The sequence below is a fragment of the Prinia subflava genome, chromosome 1 (genome assembly GCF_021018805.1).
Source record: "Prinia subflava isolate CZ2003 ecotype Zambia chromosome 1, Cam_Psub_1.2, whole genome shotgun sequence".
Lineage (NCBI taxonomy): Eukaryota > Metazoa > Chordata > Aves > Passeriformes > Cisticolidae > Prinia > Prinia subflava.
In genome coordinates this window covers 111,122,655-111,140,296 of record NC_086247.1, presented here as the reverse complement: position 1 = coordinate 111,140,296, position 17,642 = coordinate 111,122,655, and the positions used below count along the sequence as shown (strand labels likewise).

The 17,642-nt window shown below is 40.9% G+C and overlaps 1 long non-coding RNA gene across 1 annotated transcript; it reads left to right on the top strand.

Moving 5' to 3' along the window:
- The first annotated feature begins 9,251 nt into the window (after positions 1–9,251).
- On the top strand, positions 9,252–11,020 carry LOC134562915 (uncharacterized). Its single transcript, XR_010083287.1, has 3 exons — positions 9,252–9,369; positions 9,995–10,150; positions 10,922–11,020. It is a non-coding gene; the product is annotated as an uncharacterized LOC134562915 (long non-coding RNA).
- The last annotated feature ends 6,622 nt before the right edge of the window (positions 11,021–17,642 follow it).

Below are 17,642 nucleotides of genomic sequence, written 5' to 3'. Positions count from 1 at the left end.
CCCCCATGTCTGGACACGCCCCCGCGCCCGCCCCGCAGCGCATATGGCCACGCCCACCGGCTCCGAGAGCGGCGGGTCCGTCTTGTGTGGCCACGCCCACCGCACGCCCACGCCCGCGCACCCCGGCAGCGGCCGCCCCGCCCGGGGCCGCACTGCGCGTGCTCGGGCGCGCGGGGGCGGGCGGGGCCGTGGGGGCCGCGGGGCGCGCGGTGGGCGGGAACAGCGCGCGCCTGCCTGAGGCGCTTGAGGGGCGAGCGCAGGCACGGCGGTGATTACAGAATTAGAGAATCACAGAATTAGAGAATCACAGAATTACAGAATCAGTTGGGTTGGGAAGGATCTCTGAGATCATCGAATCCAACCCATGACCGAACACCACCGTGTCAATCGACTGTGACACTGAGTACCATGTTCAGCCTTAAACACCTCCAGGGACGGTGACTCCACCACTTCCCTAGGCAGCCCATTCCAATGTCTAATCATTCCTTCGGTGAAAAAGTTCCTCCTAATGTCCAACCTGAACCTCTTCTGGCACAGGTTAAGACTGCGTTCTCTTGTCCTGTCACTGACAGACCCCACCTGGATACACCCTCCCTTCAGAGAGTTGTAGAGAGCAATAAGGTCCCACCGGAGAGAGGCTGCCCTCCTTTTCTCCAGGCTGAACACCCGCAGCTCCCTCAGCGGCTCCTCATAGGTCTTGTGTTCCAGACCCTTCACCAGCTCCATCGCTCTGTTGTCTGCCTGGACTCGCTACAGCACCTCAGTGTCCTTCCTGAACTGAGGGGCTCGGAACTGGACACAGCACTCGAGGTGTGGCCTCACCAGTGCCAAGTACAGGTGAAGAATCCCTTCCCTGGATTCTATTCCATCCCTTCTCTCCCATGGTTGTCAGTCACAGGTGAGGGAAGCGGGTGCAGCCCAGGGGTTGCGGAGTAGGGTTGTTCTTTTTTTTCTATTTCTCAGTTTTTAACAGAGACGTACATGGTTAATCCCCTTGAGGCTGGTTTTTCTTGCCTTTAAAGGAGAGCATTTTCAGTGTGCACCTGTTTGTCATATAAGTGTAAAGTGGAAAGCAAACAAAAACCACAGGTTTATTGTACCAATCCTCATTAAAACAAACAAACAAAAAAAATCGGGCTAGCAGTTTTGTAACCTAGATTGTTTAGCTCGGATGTTCAGGATTTTCTTTGTTTTTCTACTGTAAGGGGCGTTTGGGGAAATCTTGAGGGGTGGGATTCTTGAGGAGTGGGGTCCCTCCACAAGGAGCCACATGGCAAGGGGTAATGGGAACAGGTTGCACTGGGAGAGGTTTCATCTTGACAATAGAATTTTTTTATAGAAGCATTCACTGTTCATTGGAACAGCCTCCCTGGGGACATTGCTGGAGGTTTTCAAGAGAGTATAGACAGGGTGCTAGTCTCATCTGTACTCCTCACAGAAGGTTGGACGAGGCTCCTTCTCTCCTGTGATTCTGTTCTGTGTTCTGTGATTCTACAGGCTTTTATTTCTGCCTGAAAATACAGCTTATTGCAAGGCATTGTTTTCATGAGATATAAAAATACTGTCTGTCAAGTTATTCTGCAACTCTCCCTTATGCATGTCTTCTTTTCAGCCTGTTTTCTGATTATAGATTTAGTTAGAGGTGCAGCTAAATGCAGGATTACTAGGTACTAAAATACTGAAATCTATTGTTTTCCCTATAATTTTCTAAAGTACAGAGTAAAGTGTTCCCATTCCATCTTCATCTCTTTCTTTCCCCTTTGTCCTTTACTGACTGCATTTATATAAATACCGTAATGTTTAGTGCAAAAAGGAACTTGGGTTTTGTGATCTGCTATGTAGGGGGAAGTTCTTGTATTCTTCATAGCTTTCCTGCTTGGCTGTGCTCCTTATAAAGTTAGTTGTTTTGAGTTTTCTTTATCTTTCAAACTAAATTTTATGGGTTTTGTCTGAGCACAGGAAAGATTCACATTACACTAAAGGGTTTTTCTGAATAAAGCTCTATTTGTTCCACATTTCCCTAATGATACCATGAAAATGAAAAAGGAGTTTCAGTCAAGGTCTGCTTCAATTTGATGTTGAGACATAGTGGTGTAACTTGCATAGCCTAAAATTAATTTGTGTATCATGGCTTTAGACTAAACCATTTATGGATCAAAAGCAGCTCTGAAGTATTGGGAGTGACATGCCTGATGAAAAGGAGGCTGAACTGGGAACCACAGCTAATGCTGCTCCTTACTAAAATCTACATGCCAAAACCACTTATTCTGTAACATAAGCTAAGACCTCTTCCAGCTAATCATGATTCAAAAATGTCACTTTGAAGAATTATTTTTTCACTATTTGATGGTCACTGTGATTGGCCCTTTTCAGATAATAAATGGCTTGTGTGTTTCTGTTTCTTACTAATCCTCTGTAAAATTCTACAAAAGGCTTTTAAATGTACAAAAAGTACAGTAAGTTATTAAGGTCATGACTGCAGCTAAGACTTCACACATATCAATTTTTTGCGTTTTGCTTGTAGTGGTGTTTTTCTTTTGGAACCAGATGATTAAACTGGCTTGTTTTCTTTCTAGATGAAGAAAAATAATTTCTTTCAATTGCTGTTGATATATCCCAGACATTTAAATTTTGTATGGTTAACTCTTCCCTCCCAAGATGCTGTGCAGAAAAACACTTCCACTAAGACTGTTAAATTCCTTTTTCCATTGTCACAAGTCCCAATTCTACATCCAGGCAGGTTCTCCACTGCCTCAGTTTTTCTTCCCTTTGGTGGTATTTGCTCCGAGTATCCCTTGCCTCCCACCTTTTACGTACCTTATGTGCCTTCCTTCCTAATCTCATCTAACGCTTTTTTTCTTTCCTTCCTACCAGCCTTTTGCAGTCAATATTCTATGGGAAGATCAGAGCTCTATATGTTAATATTATTCCCTCCAGCCCATGCCTTTTTCCAGAGGCAGTATCAGATTGTCGTGGTTGCTGGGGGAGGTGAATTTTTTCAGGGAGAGGTAAGCAGGCCAATCAGTAATCAGCTTTCTGCTGGCACCTGGATTGGTCACTCAGAGGTTTGGACACGCCTCTGAGGACACAAAGAGTTAAAAACAGGAGTCTAGGGGGTTCGGTCTCTTTTTGGATCCCAGTTTCAGCAGAGAGACGTCTCCGGCCTCCTTCCCCTGCCCAGCCACGAGGCTGGGCGGGGGAGGGGAAACACGTGGTCGGGCTCAGGTAAGCCGGAGCCCCGGGGGGAGAAGAGAGTGGACAGGACTGGAACTGAGCTGCCCTGTCCAGGATGGAGGGGTAGAAAACTGTGGAAGTGCCTTCTGCGTGTGCTCACCCCCCCTCTTCCCCCCAAACTCCAGGAGAAGGTGCCCAGCCACGTGGGGGTTGCCGAGCCTGGGAGTGCCTGAGCCTGCACCCTGCCGAGAGATAGAAGCTGTTAACCCTTGCTTGGCAGAAAGAAACTTTTCTTAGACATTGATTCTCATGACTAGTGATTTTGGAAAAAAAAAGAAGGAAGCGGCCTGGGACCGAGGTGATAAAGCACGATAAGAAGGAACCTGATGGGCAAAGAATGAGAGGAGTAGCCTTCGGAACTAGACTTTTCTTGCATAATGTCAGCCATGGACTGAACTTGAGTCTCTTTTGAACATAAACTGCATTTTTGGGTAGATACAGCTGCCCTTGCTTTTGCTACAGTGACTGGCACTTGAAGAGTGGTGCGAGCAGAGAAGAGAGGGGGAGGGTGAAGTGGCGCCCTCTGCCCTCAGGGCAGACCTGCTCCTGGAACCCCAGCCCCTGGGTAAAAAGGGGAGAGCTCGGCATGCAAGTATCCTTAAAAGAGCCCTGTATGCAGTTTTCAGCCTTTGGACAGCGGTGAGAGCGCTGGACATAAGAAAAAGAGAGTGTCACCCTGGCAGACTTCTCCAGGCAGTGCCACGGGTGACATGGAAACACATAAGGGGTGGACCCGTGTTTTCTGAAGAACAGTCTGTGGTGCGAGAGAGACTCCTCTCTCCCTTGCTGAATTGAAGATTAGTTTGTTTTTGAGTAGTGATTGTTTGATCTAAAACCCAAAAGTTGGTCTGTGAAGAGTGATGTGTGGGGAAGTAGAAACTGGGAGAAGAAATGTTCTAAGAAGTTTTTATTTCTGTCTCTGTGTGTGTTTAAGAGTATTTCTGTCCCTGTTCTTATGTAATGTAATAAAGTTTTGGTGGTTTTTTTTTGTTTTCAAGATTTAAGCCTGCTCTGCTCTGTTCCTGATCACATCCCACAGTAGCTGTTAAGAAAAAACATATTCATGGGTGCATTAACATCTGGCCAGTGCCAACCCATGACACAGATGAAGATCAGGTCTCTGTTTCTGAGTCATAGTTTTTCATTGCTAATATGACAGAATCAGTTCATTCTCATTTGTCCTTCCTCTGAAGATACTTTCATCCCTCTTTTCCTTTTGTCTCGCATAGTGCTGTAATTTGCTGTCTCCCAGCTCCTCCTCCTGCCTCCTGATTTTGATTCTTGCTTCTCTGCCTCTTCTCATTTTTTTCAAACATGTTTTGTAAGGGTAGACGTTGGTGATGCTTCTTACCTAAACTTTGCTTATTGCCATGCTTATTCTCATTTGACTGCACCCAAAGCTTTTTTAATGCTTTATAATGCTTTTAGTGCTTCCCCCCCACCCCAGGCATTGAAAACCCCAGAGATACAAATCTTTGATATGATCTGAACTGTGAATTCCTCCAGAGTTTCATTCACTGTGTTGAGGCAATACAGAGTCAGAACAGGAGTTACTCTGGTCCTTTATTCCTCTGACTGGAGTGATGCTTGCTGAAAGAGTCAGGAATAGGATAAAGTCAAAGTAGTGTTTTGTCTCAGCTTCCTGTAGGCTGTGGGTTGAGCTCACATTATTGCCTCTGATACTGCTTGCTGGGTTTATTTTCAATGAATTAGTCTAATTATTGCTTTAACACATTTTGATTTTGGCATTCAAAATATTTTGTCAGGATGTTTACATTTGTTGCGTAACATTCCATTAAAAACAAAACAAAACAAAACCCAAAACAATAAACCAACTTCCATGCTGTTTCTCAGTGCATTTTTTCACCCTTTCTCCCCTCTTTATTAAAGTTATGATCCTATCACTCACATCTTTTATTTTGCCCATAAATTTGTGTTCTTTACTCTGTCTTTCTACCATTTTTTGGGTCACACATTTAATCTCTTCTCAATGACACAGTATTTCCTTTGACATGGAGTGACCAGAATGGTGTGCAGCATTAGAGTTGTCTTATCAAATTTGTACCCTTGTGCATTGTTTTCTTCTGTTTCATAATGATGCCTAACACTCTATTTGCACTTTTAACCGCTGCTAAGCATTGCCCGAAGTTCTGAGCACTCTCCAGAATGACTCAGCTTTTCTTGAGAGGGATTAAGGGTTTAGCATCTGTCATTATGTCCCTAATGTGGTGTTTTTTCCCCTTTGATTTAACAGCATTGAATTTCACAGGCTGTTTACTACATATGCAGGAGAGATCCTCGCACAACTTTCTGTAGCAGGCTTTCACAAACCAGGCTATTTGTATCACCGGCTGTGGAAAATTGCCAGGCTTGCTGCAGAGAATTGTCGAGGCTGGTTGAGCAAAGTGAGCTGAGATGCTTGTCCTGAACCTGGTTAGAGCAAGGCTCAGGAACTCAATGTGTGGGCTGAAGCAGAGGCCTCCCAGCCCAGTGCTGTCTCAGTTAGGCACAGAAGAACACTGACACCTCTGTACAGGGGTGTTGACCCTGGGATGTGAATCCTCCTCACCCAGGTGTAACAGGCCTTGTTAGAAGTGTGAATCCAATCCTTTGAGGAGACAGTGATGTACAGTTTTAACATGCTGATGGAAGCAGACTAATGGGCAGAGATCAAGTAGCCTTTACTGCTGCCTGGACTTTTTTTGGAGGAGAAGCAATGCTGAAGTGTCAGGGTTCTATTCTGCCTTTGATTCATCTGCAAGTCCTGTAGCTCAGCTTGACCGAAGTTCAAAGAGCCCCTCATTATCCTTCCTTTGCATGTGAAAAACACATCATCAATATGAAAATGATAAAGGGGCTGCCCCCCACCTATGACAGCAGCATTTGACCATTTATATTTGACTATAGTCCCACCCCCATTTACCCAAAAATATAAAACTGACATTTGAAATCCTCCATGCAGAGGATGAAAATATGATCCCAGTTCACAGACAAGTTGTTGGGCTTGCTTCTCTCTCCTCCTCAAAACAGGTAAGCCTTTTTTTGGTAAGATTTGTGATTCTGACTGTGTCAGGACATACTCTGGTGAAACCAAGCTAATTAACAATGAAGTCAAGCTTGGTGAAAAGCTGAATTTGTTAGTTTAGCTTGAATTGTTAATTTAGCTTAATTAATCGCCAGCTAGCCTTGATATATTTATCACCAATGCAATAAGTGTGTTTATCAATGGCTGTTCCAAATCTTTATTTCTGTTGCTCCAATGAACTGCACTAGTCATAAATTTGTGATTGTGAAAGTTGTTATTGAATGTGACTGGACTTACAGGGCCAAATTGGTTATCATCAGAAATTCAGCCGAGCTGCACCCAGTCCCTCTGATCTCTGAGGACTAGCTGAAATGCGAGGGGGTTTATTTTCTCCCAAATTGCATACTCTAATGCAGCATACTCTGGTTCTCCTTATTATTTCTTGTAATTTTTAGGTAACTTGTGAATTTTTGCAATGGGTGACCACCTTGTTCAGAAACAGAAGTTGGATATGCTGTGTTCAGGTTCCATAGGGGCCTCCCCCTTCACCATTTTAAGAATCAGCATCCCGTATATTTTACCAATGGTTACTTTTTCCTTTACTTGTTAAAGAAGAGCAGTGTGTGGGACACTTTAAGTACTCCTGTATGGAACTGCCTTCCAGATTTCTACTCTCTTATGAGTGACACAGGAGACATCCTTTCCCAAGTGCTCTTCTTTTGCAAGTTGCTTTCCAAACCTTCTACCCGAAGATCCTGTTCATATTTTGACACTGTTCCTTAGCCAGGACGGTGTTCTCTCATTGCTTCCGTGGACTGTGCTGTTTCATGTCTAGTCAGACAATAGGTAATTTCTTCCTTTTTTACTTCCACATACAGCAAGAATATGGTAGTTGTCACTACTATAAAATAAATAAAATTAATCAATATTTTGGCCCCCTCTCCCTTCATGTAATTTGGATTATTTAGTCATTGAAGTATGTTGAATAATCTCTTCATCCCACATTAAGAGATTGTAGGTTTGTGTTTTCCAGTTTGATTCAATACAGTAAATGTCAGGTTAATTTATTTTAGACATGTGATGGTTAATATTTTAGACTTGAGGAGATCTAGGACTTAGAGGCATCAAGCAAAGTGACAAGAAGCTAAGGAAGGTGAAACAGCTCAATAAAGAACAGCTGCTGTTTGTTTAGAAAATCTTTGAATATCAATACCTGTTTCATCAATAACTTGTTGAACATGTATTCCCAAGTGTTAAATGGATTCTGCAATAATTTAGGGAAATGTTACCCACATTTTTCAGCTATGTAGGAGCAACTCCTTATATCTATATTTATGGGCCTGGTTTGCTTGGATGTCCCAGAGCAAATCAGTTTATATTCTCCAGTGCATAAAATGTTTTCTTAACAGACTAACTGATCTTGGTTTGTTTTTGTGCAAAGTACCACAAATTTATTGTTACATAGACTATCTAAGTGTTGTATTTTCAGGACTGAACTCCTACCTGTTGATTATAATTAAAATCTTTTTGCTATAAAATTAGATTTTCCTTGATTGAAGGCATCTGAATATGAACCCAGACCTCTGATTGCTGCAGATGATACTTTTATGAAAATAAGAAGGCAGGAAAAGCATAGGTGAAAATAAAGCCTTCAAATTTGTATATGGTATTTAAATTTTTAATATGCTAGAAATCCCTTCTATTGATAGGGCTTTGGATTTATGAAACTATTTGAATAAAGGAATCAATTATATTATACCACTAGGTGTCCATCTATGATTAGATTGAAGCTAGAATTTTTTTGCATGGTTAAAGGAACAGAAGTTGAAAAAATACATTTTTAGTTTGGTTCTGATTTACCTATGAGTGTGCTTAAAGTTACTTGAGTTAATTTTGATTTTGAAATTTTCTTGACTCACTTACAGAGAGTGGGGTTTGCTTTTTACAGTCAAACATCCAGTTTTCAGACTGGTCAGAAATTTTGCGTCCCCCTGCACCTCAAATACTAGAGAAATATAAAATCATGTTACTGGTTCTACTAGATTCTGTAGATTTTTTTTTAGTAAGTAATGCAGAGATTATTGCAATCCTCCAAAATTTCTTTGTTTATTGCAAAAAGTAATGCAAATTTCTAAAAGCAAAATGTTCATCTGTGCACTTTTAAAACACTGGTTCTCGGCTTTCTGGGCTGTAATTTGTGGCATCTGTTTCCGAACAGTCATGGTGACAGGGACTGTGATTCTTATTATAGAAAGAAGAAAGAAAAGAGAGAAATATATCTTGATAACAATTTATCAAAATATTTAACACAGCCCTAGTTAATTTTCTCAATTTCAAGGACAGAAAAGTTATAAAATAGATGCTCAAATGTGTCTCAGTTATCTGCTGAAAAACATTTCTGTAAAAAAAGCCTTATTCTTTATAGGATATCAAATTTTTACCTTAAGCAACTCCTAAAGGGTTAGTATTGGCTGATATTTTATTTCTTTTTTGAAGAAAAATTAAAATTCATACTCTATGCTTTGAGCGAGATGGGCCTTTTTAAAAAGTATTCCTTTGGTGCTATTTATTTTCTAATTTCTGATGAAGGTATTTTAATTAGCATGAATAATGTTATTTGCAAGAAACCTGAATTTGATCAAGTAAGGCCTTTACGGAAACAGCTTGTTATGCTGTCAAATTTGTACTCCCAGGTAATTAAAAATTTAAAACTCTAGACACATTCCTCAGTGTGATGGGTTGGTTTCAGCTGGCAGCCAAGCTCTCACACTTCCACTTCCTCAAGAGAACAGGGCTGGGGGAGGAACAGAGAAAACAGAACAGGAGTGAGAAAACTCAGGAGTCAAGATAAAGCCAAGGAAATCATTCACCAGTTACTGTTGACAAAACAGATTCCAGCTGAGGATTAAAGTAATTTACTGCCCATTAACATAAACATTTAGTTAGTGATTTGGGCATTGGGAAACAAAGATAACAAACATTTAAACACTTTGTGAAAACACTTTTCCTCCCCCTCTTCTGGGCTTAACTTCACTCCAGACACCTCCCTCTCCTCTTGTTACTGGTGCAAGTACTTTAAGAGAGCAAGATGTATGATGCAGGAGTTAGAGGTCAGTATGTAACAGTTTCTCTTTGCTGCTTCTTCTTTATTCTTCTGCAGCTCTCTGTGTTTATTGTGCTCTGGTGAGCGTCCTCCATTGACTGAAGTCCTATCGCGGGTGTATCTGCTCTAGCCTGAGCTGCAATCCCTTTGGGGTTGTACCTGCTCCAGTATGGAGCGCCTCCTGCTGTGACCCTGTTGCTCTGTCGGTACCATACACTGGCCCTCTCAGTCTGAGCTTTTTCTGCCCTTTCTTAAAATATTTTTCAGAGGTGTGACAAACTTTGGCTGGGTCAGCTGAGTTTGACACTGGGCAGCCCCACACCTCTTTCTACTGACGCCACTTCTGCAACCCCACCACCACTACCAAAACCCAGTTCTTTATACCCCAGTGTACTCATAAAGGGATCAACTTGAAGAGAAATAAGACGTTATTACAAATAAGGATTTTTCCTCCTCAGATTTGTTCACAGGAAACTCGGTAAAACTAAGGCAGTCACTTGGACTGGATTAGTTACTGCTTGGAATCACATATGTAAGGCACAACTGGAAATGGGTTGGAGGGTAACAAGACCCATGTAGAGGATACATGGATTTCAAGTTCCCCTTCTAGGGTTACCCTCTTCTATTTGCAGAGGGTGTTCCCTGGAGTGCAGTTTATGAGCTAAACTAAATCCACAGCTGCAGAAGGAAACAACCCCTGCTGCCTCAGCTGATATTGCTGGATCTGGCAGGGAAGACCCTTGTTGAAGATCCTTGCTGGTGATCAAGGGGACATGTAAGAGGTTCATGTAAGAATGTATTTTTGCCATTTTGCCAGCAAAATTAAGTTTCTGAACTTGATGTGTATCAGCTGTGCTGTGCCAAGTACTGTGTGAAAGTAATACTAAGTAGTGAGATCAGTCAGAAAGTAGAACTACCTTGTGCATATTGTCTTTTGGAGGGTGATGTACATGAGGCTACTGTTCACTGAGTTTGCACTTGTCCTTTCCAAACAGTAATTTTGTTTGCAGATCGTACTCTTAACTGAGACTGTGTCTTTGAGGTGCATGATTGGTCTCTCTTGACTACGTTCTTCACACCTCCCCCGCCCCCCCAAATCTCACATTGTACTCAAGTTCTGATTTCTCTGTCTGATTTGTTAGCAAGTTTAACAGTTCTAATAAATATAGATATATCAAAATGGGTTACATTTCAACTTTCCTCTAAGTATGGAAATGCCCAGCAACAGGGAAAGTTTGAAGAACATTCACATCAGTTGGATTTGATTTAAAAGGTCAGCTCAGTGGACTGTGGGGAGGCTTATTTTTTTGGAAAATCTTTAGGATCACAGTAATGGTTTTTGTGGGTTATAAGTAAGATGGTTTGATACAGGACTGGGTAATTTAACCTCCTGCCAATACTGCTAATGAAGTTGATCTGTAAACATTCTGATTATTTTGCTTGATGTGCTTACTCTAATTAAAACCTAAAATTTTTCTTTATCTAAAATAATGCTTCTCCATTAAAGTACATTCTTGCAGGATTTAATCAAATAACCATACTCTGTAACTGTCTTCCAGGGTGAGCAAGATATTGGATGCTTGAAGAACCTTTTCCTTCATGAATGAACTTCATTACTGTACTAATGACATCTGACTGAATTTTGGAGATAGCTTTGTGGCAAGAACATTTTCATGTCCTTAAGCTATAAAATCTAGGTGAAAAGAACAAATGTGTATGAAGGAATGGGGAAATGTATATGAAGGAATGATGAAAAACTGCTCAGAATAGTTGGGAGGATGGAGTGCAATTGCTCCAAGATAGTTTTGACCCATCTTGGTAATTGTCATTTTCCTGAGAAGGTTTTTCCTCATGAATTGATGCAGAAAACCAATCTGATAGCATTTGGAGTACATACCAAGTGAACACCCTCTCACCTTTCCTTGTGTGCCTAAATACACTTGTGCTCAGTCAGGCTGATTTTTACTACAGATTTTTTCCATTTTTAAGTCAAATTACATGATTTCATCAACCATTAAATTGCATGATTTGTTTGAGTTTGTATTTTTGAAGGAGGCCAGACATACTGTTGTAAGCAGTAAGTAGGCAGGCAGCAGGCAGATTCCACCGTGAGTGCTAAAATAATGCCATTTATATTGCATAGGAATGCAACAGAAAAAAATAATGACATTGAAGTCCTGAGGACACCAATGTGTATGTAATGGTGGACCTCATTCAGTTATTGTATATCCTAAAATTTTACTTTACCCGTGAAAGTTTCACTAGGATTAAGTTGTTCATGGGTATAAGTGTTTGTACAGCTGGAACAAGAGAAATTATAGGTACACTACATTTGAATCCTTTAACCTAACCATAAGTCTCCAGCTATTAATTTAAAAATAGCATGTCAAAAAAATCTAGTCTCTTTTTCACATGAAAACCCGACTACTGTTTTTTCCTTCTGCAGGTAACCAGAGTCTCCCTTTAGTCCTGTGGGACCATTATGCAGTATTTACCTGTGGGATAAAACAACGCTGAATAAAGTCTAGTATGTAGTGGGTTTTATAATCTACATTGTTTCAGCATGTCTGCTCTGAGCTACCAAAATAAAATGGCCAAGTACAATCAGAAGGAATTAAGGACAAAAAACCATGACCTGGAAATGTCACTTCCGATCTGACTGTCATATCCTATAACCTTTCCACAGGGTGGCTTTGCATGTGGCTGTCTCATTTTTATTATGTTTTTACTTATATATTGAATGTTTTAAAGTTAAAAGACAATAAGGTATTTGATTTTCAACAAAATTGTGTCTGCCTCAGACAAATGAACAAGCTTGTTCAAGACAAGCATGATGATATGAAATTGTCCCTCAGAACTAAGACAATTCCTGTGCTTTGTTTATTTTCAAAGTACTGCAGGCAAGGAAGTTGGCAGTGAACATGGTCTGGAAAACAGAACTGGGACCTCCAACAGTATTGGTGGATGAACATTTCTTTGGCTGTTTTGCTGCCTAGAAACAAAGAAGCAGTTTAGAACTGGAATTGGAGCAGCCTGGAAGTTATAGCTGTTTTGGGCAAAAATCCTCAGTGTATCTTGCAGGAAATTGTCTTTCTGCTGTGTTTTACGAATGATGTGTGCATACACTTTTTTTAAAGTGGATCCTATTGTTAGAGCTTAACTTCAGGCTCTCTTCCATGATCTTTAACTTGAGTCCCAAGAGGAATCCTTGTGTTCTGTATGATAGATAATTTTTTCATCAAAAAATTGAACCAATCGTTGGTTCATCAAAAATTTTTTCAAATAATTTTCCACCCTGCCTGAAAGTCTGTGTGAGAGAGAAGGAAAAGAACCCAGCAGAAATGTAGTAATGCTTTAGGATCAGAGACTCTTAGAGCTAAAAGGTGGATTTTTAATGCCCTCTGATTTATTTACTTTCAATTCATTGGCTCTTCGTGCTTATCTGACATTTTAACAATCCCAACACCCTGCTGCAAAGCATTCCACAGTTTAAGCACCTGATATTTAAGCCTCCATTTTGCTGCTGTGAATCTACCAGCATCTATCTTCAGTTGATATCCCATCCTTCTGTTGAAGAGCCATTGTCTCCAAGTTGCTCATGGCTTTATAAACACCCACTGTATCTTTACTCAGTCTTCTATTTTTTCCCTGTAGTCTGAATAATCACTTTATGCTTGGATGTCTTTCCATACTTTTCATTTATCCTTTTTACCCTGCTTTGTGCTTGGATGAATCTGCAGTTATTGCTGATCTCTCAAATCACTATCACTTTACTTCAATGGAGACATGGGTATTTGATCATATTAGAGAAAAAAAGAGCAGGAAAAGGAACATATGGGCTTGAAGGGTCTGTGTTGTCCGGTCAAATACAAACATTGCTGCTTCTTTCTGTGTCTCATATGACACCCTGCAATGAAGTTAGGCTCTTCAATAGATCAAAATCTTCAAAACCAAGTATGTCACAAGAACAGAAATAAAACCCAAACAGGACAGAAGTTTAGGTGAGAGCGATATGTGTTATAAAGTAATAAAGAGAAATCAAGAGAAGTAATAAAGGTGTACAATTGTGAGCATTGTATTAACCTGATCTCATCTCATCTCATCTTTGTGTACCAGCCAAGTGGGAAGTATTCCAGTTTATAATAGAGCTCAATGAACCATCCATTCTTAGGAACATAGCAGAGTTTACTTTGCCAGATGTTCTAATTTCCTTTCTTTTGTATGAAAACTGGTGATTGCCAGAGGAGGAAAACATATTTCCGTAGAAGGTGGGTGTGCCTTTGAGGATTTTATGTGTCCTCTGGTTGAAGTCCAAGTAATTTTCACTAATACCAAAATTACCACAGCAAGGTTTGACTTCAGTAATGATCCCTGTCAAAAGCCAGGAGTGTAGAGATCATGCAGAATCTGTAGCCTTATTTATATTATAATTTATATTATTTCTTTTGAGTGTTAAAGCTTTAGAGGTTTTACTTTTTGCATTTCCTGTTTTGAAATACTCAGACTTTTCAATATCTGTTGTAGGACACAAAATTAATCAAATGGAAGCAGAGCCTGTTTAGAGCTCACTGTGTGTTCTTCTAGGCAGTGCACACACATTCTGATCAAGACCCTGAAGACATGATGGAGATTTAAGCCACTGGAGTAAAAAATTAATGATGCAAAGGTGACATGTTGCAACAGCAGAGTTTTCACTATAAGCCTGAGTTTGATCCCTTTAAAAATAATCACACATAAACTGGATTTTGCTCAAAAACTACCCTCAGCTACAATGAGCTAAGCCTGCCTATTGCTTTCCCTCCAACTCCCCAATTTGCTTCCATGTATGAAGTATCTTAATGTTCCCAGCAATGCAAAAAAACCCCAAAACAGGTTCCCAAGAGACCTAGTTAAAAGCTTTGCTATTCATCATAAGAGAATAAATTATATCATAGTTTTCTTTTAATAACTATAGTTACTAAATGTAGTTATATATACTAAATATAATACTATACATAGTAACTATATATATATATTAAATATAATACTATTTAGTATTATACTAAAAAGTATACTTTTTAGTATAATAAGTTATATCTTAATTTTGACCTGGAAAATGATCTTGTGCTTTGAGTTTATTAAGGAATAAAGACTGATCTTACATTAAATTTTGAAAATGTATACAGATGCAGTGATTGGTTAGACTGGAATGGGTTTATTCCTCAGTTTTGACTGAGCATTTTAATAGCTTTTCTTTTAAGAAAATTTCAACTTTATTAATACATGGAATTCATTCACCTCTTGCTGGCTTCTGCAATGCAGGTATAAAGCTCCCTGTAATGATATTCATGTGATGACCCCAGGCTTCTTAAACTAAGAGACTGTTTTGTTTTGTTTTGATTTGGTTTTGTTTTTGTCAGGGAAGCTACCTAAGGCATCAACCTCCTGGCATGGTAGCTTGCCTGTGTTAGGAAGGGTAGGCATCAATTTTTCCAGCAGCTACTGCTGCTCCTCTGACCCTGCTCCTTAACTTCACTAACCCCTGCCTAGTTCCTTGTAATTTTATTCTCCACATCCATTCCATCCTTTTTTTTTTAAACTGGCATCCTTGACATGGGATGCAAGCCTGTGTACAAACAGACTTGAGTACTGTGTAACAGGCAGCTTTTTGTATTAGCTTTATTTGGGAGGATAAATTAGTCTGGTGTTACCAACTAATGGGGTTAGATCATCCCATAGAAATGCCCAGTTTTCTATATGTGGATCTTTGTTTTCCTCAGTTTTGTCAGTGTTCTTTGACAGCATGTGTTTGCTGCTGGAACTATTATGGAGCCATGAGATGTCACTGCAGGGTTGTAAACTGAGCCTGAGATATTTGTAAGATTTTTAAAAAGTCACATTAAAATGTGTTTTTATGAAGAATTTCACCTTCCTAGGGAGTGAGGATTTTTTATCTGTACAGGATTAAGTACACTACCTGTATACTGTCATCATGTGAATGTGCTACAGGATCAGGATTATCCAGAAACTTTTTCACATATTCTGCAAGTAGGTGTAGTTTGAATGCTGGATCAGGCAGCAGTGTCCGTCTCATATTCTGACCAGCTCCCTACCCCCAAATGCAGGAGAGACTAGCAAAACACTACAGTATTTGATGCCTGAAAGCAGTTTATCCGTAAAAGGTTCAACAAAATAGAGTTAAAGCTGCTACAGCCCTAAAAACACTCCAAGGGATGCAATTGCCCCATTAGTTGGTGTGATGTAGTCCATACTGTGTAGAGCTCCTCGTAATTGGAGCAGGGATAGATTTGCAGGAATTGTTACTCACGTGATCTCTGCTCCAGCATTATCCTTCCTTGCCATGGCTTTATTAGCTCAGCCTTCTTTTAGCTTTTACACCTTTCTCAGTTACTGTGTTCAGAAAGGATGGACTTTCCTACTAAATCTTTCACTGGAAAAAAAGCAAAAGATCTCTCTTGTACCTTGAAGCAGTGGGACCTGTAGAGTCACTCTTACAATAGCCAGTCACTGCCTGTGCTGCGCAGTCTAAGTGCAATAGCTTTTCCTTTTCCATGTAAAGAAGGACATTACTGGAGAGGTTGGAGTGAAAGCCACATCTGTGCACCAGATCCTTATCTACTGTAAACTGCTGTTGAAGTCTGTGGCTCTTTGCTGATTTGTATCTCAAGGGATATGTTGAATAGGAAATAAATCGGAAAAAAAAGCAAAGTTGTTGCCTGTCTTTCCTGAGACACCTGATTGCCATAAAACAGAATCAAAACTGTGTGGGTTTTGAGACTGTATGATACATAGAAGATGTTTCCTAGGGAAATAACAACAACAACAACAAAAATGAATGACACAGATGTAGGTTAAAAGAAATTGAAAATAAAATGAAATACTGAAGAGAAAAAGTCAGGGTGCATGGAGGGAATCAGGCAAGCCAAGACACATCTGGAACTGAACCTGGCTAGGGAAATGAAAAATAACAAAAAGGTTTTCTTCAGGTGCTTAGGACAAAAAAGGAAGAGAAAGAAACTGCACCCTGCCTGATCAGTGGGAAACAGGGGACCTGTCTACAACTGACATGAACAAAACTGAGATACTCAACAATATTTTTTTCCTTTGGTCTTCACCAGCAAGTGCTCCAGTCATGTCACCCAGTTCCAGAGTCCAAAGGTAGGGACTGGGAAAATGCCCACTTATGTGGGCCTGACATTGGTCTGAATTTAGGCTTCAGGCTCTGCTAGTGTCTGTGTGAAAGGCAGACGAGCAACTTTCTCATGTTAGCCTGAGAAATCTAAAGGAGGAATTCAAACAAACCTTGGGAAGTGAGAAACCATCTGCAGGTGGTGTTTTTCCAACGTGTTTACTGGAAAGAAATGTTTACTAAAGGGTGTAGACGCTGAATAACCAATCATGTTCTTTGTACCGAACTACTCTATAAAAGTAGAATTTAGAAGAATAAAGTTTGCTCTCATCTTTACCATCATGGAGAGTCATGTTGTTATTTCTGTGCCGTCCGAAAACCATAGCAACATCTGGTGACCTGACGTTTCGAAGAAGTTCAGCGCAGCCGGGACTGATTCATGCAGCAAAGCTTGAAAAATTGCTACCTGCCTCCTCAGAGAGGTAAGCGAAATATCTCCACATTTTTTCTAAAGAATGCTGGTCCTGCTGACCATGTCAATCCTGCCAAAAGACAGCAGGTCGGACGGCACCCAGCACAGCTGGACTTTAATTTCTAGAAAAGACAGCCGGGCAGAGGTTCCAGAAAAACCTGGGGAACCCCTCTCCTGAGAGAGGACAGCTTGTGCCTTTCCTGACAAGAGCAGCTGGAATTCTTCGCTGCCGACAGCTTGCCCAGCACTCCCCCGACCTCTTTCGGTTCTGTCTGGCCGAGATCAAAGCGAGCGTCTGTAAGCCTCTCCCGGCCGGCAGAGACGGCGCTTCCTTGGCTGTTCCTTCTCCTTTCTTCATACCACGGATGGCTGGCAGTGGTTCCTGCGCTATCATCCACTGCGACTAGTCTGTACCGTGACTTTAAAAGATGCTAGCCCGTCCAAGATACAGCTGGTCAGATTCCGACCCAGAGTGTGACACAACGATCCTTTCCTCGTCGGCGTGGCCCAGCATCTGGCCTGCGGACGGGACCGGGATCGAAAACCTTTGATCCCTCTGTATCCTTCTGTGTGTTCAGGGCGAAAAGTTCACTTTATGAGTGTTTTATGCTTTTAACGTTACCTGTGCTTGTTTTATGATTGCCTGTGTGAGTTTAGGGCTTGTCTTTCTTTGTGTCTC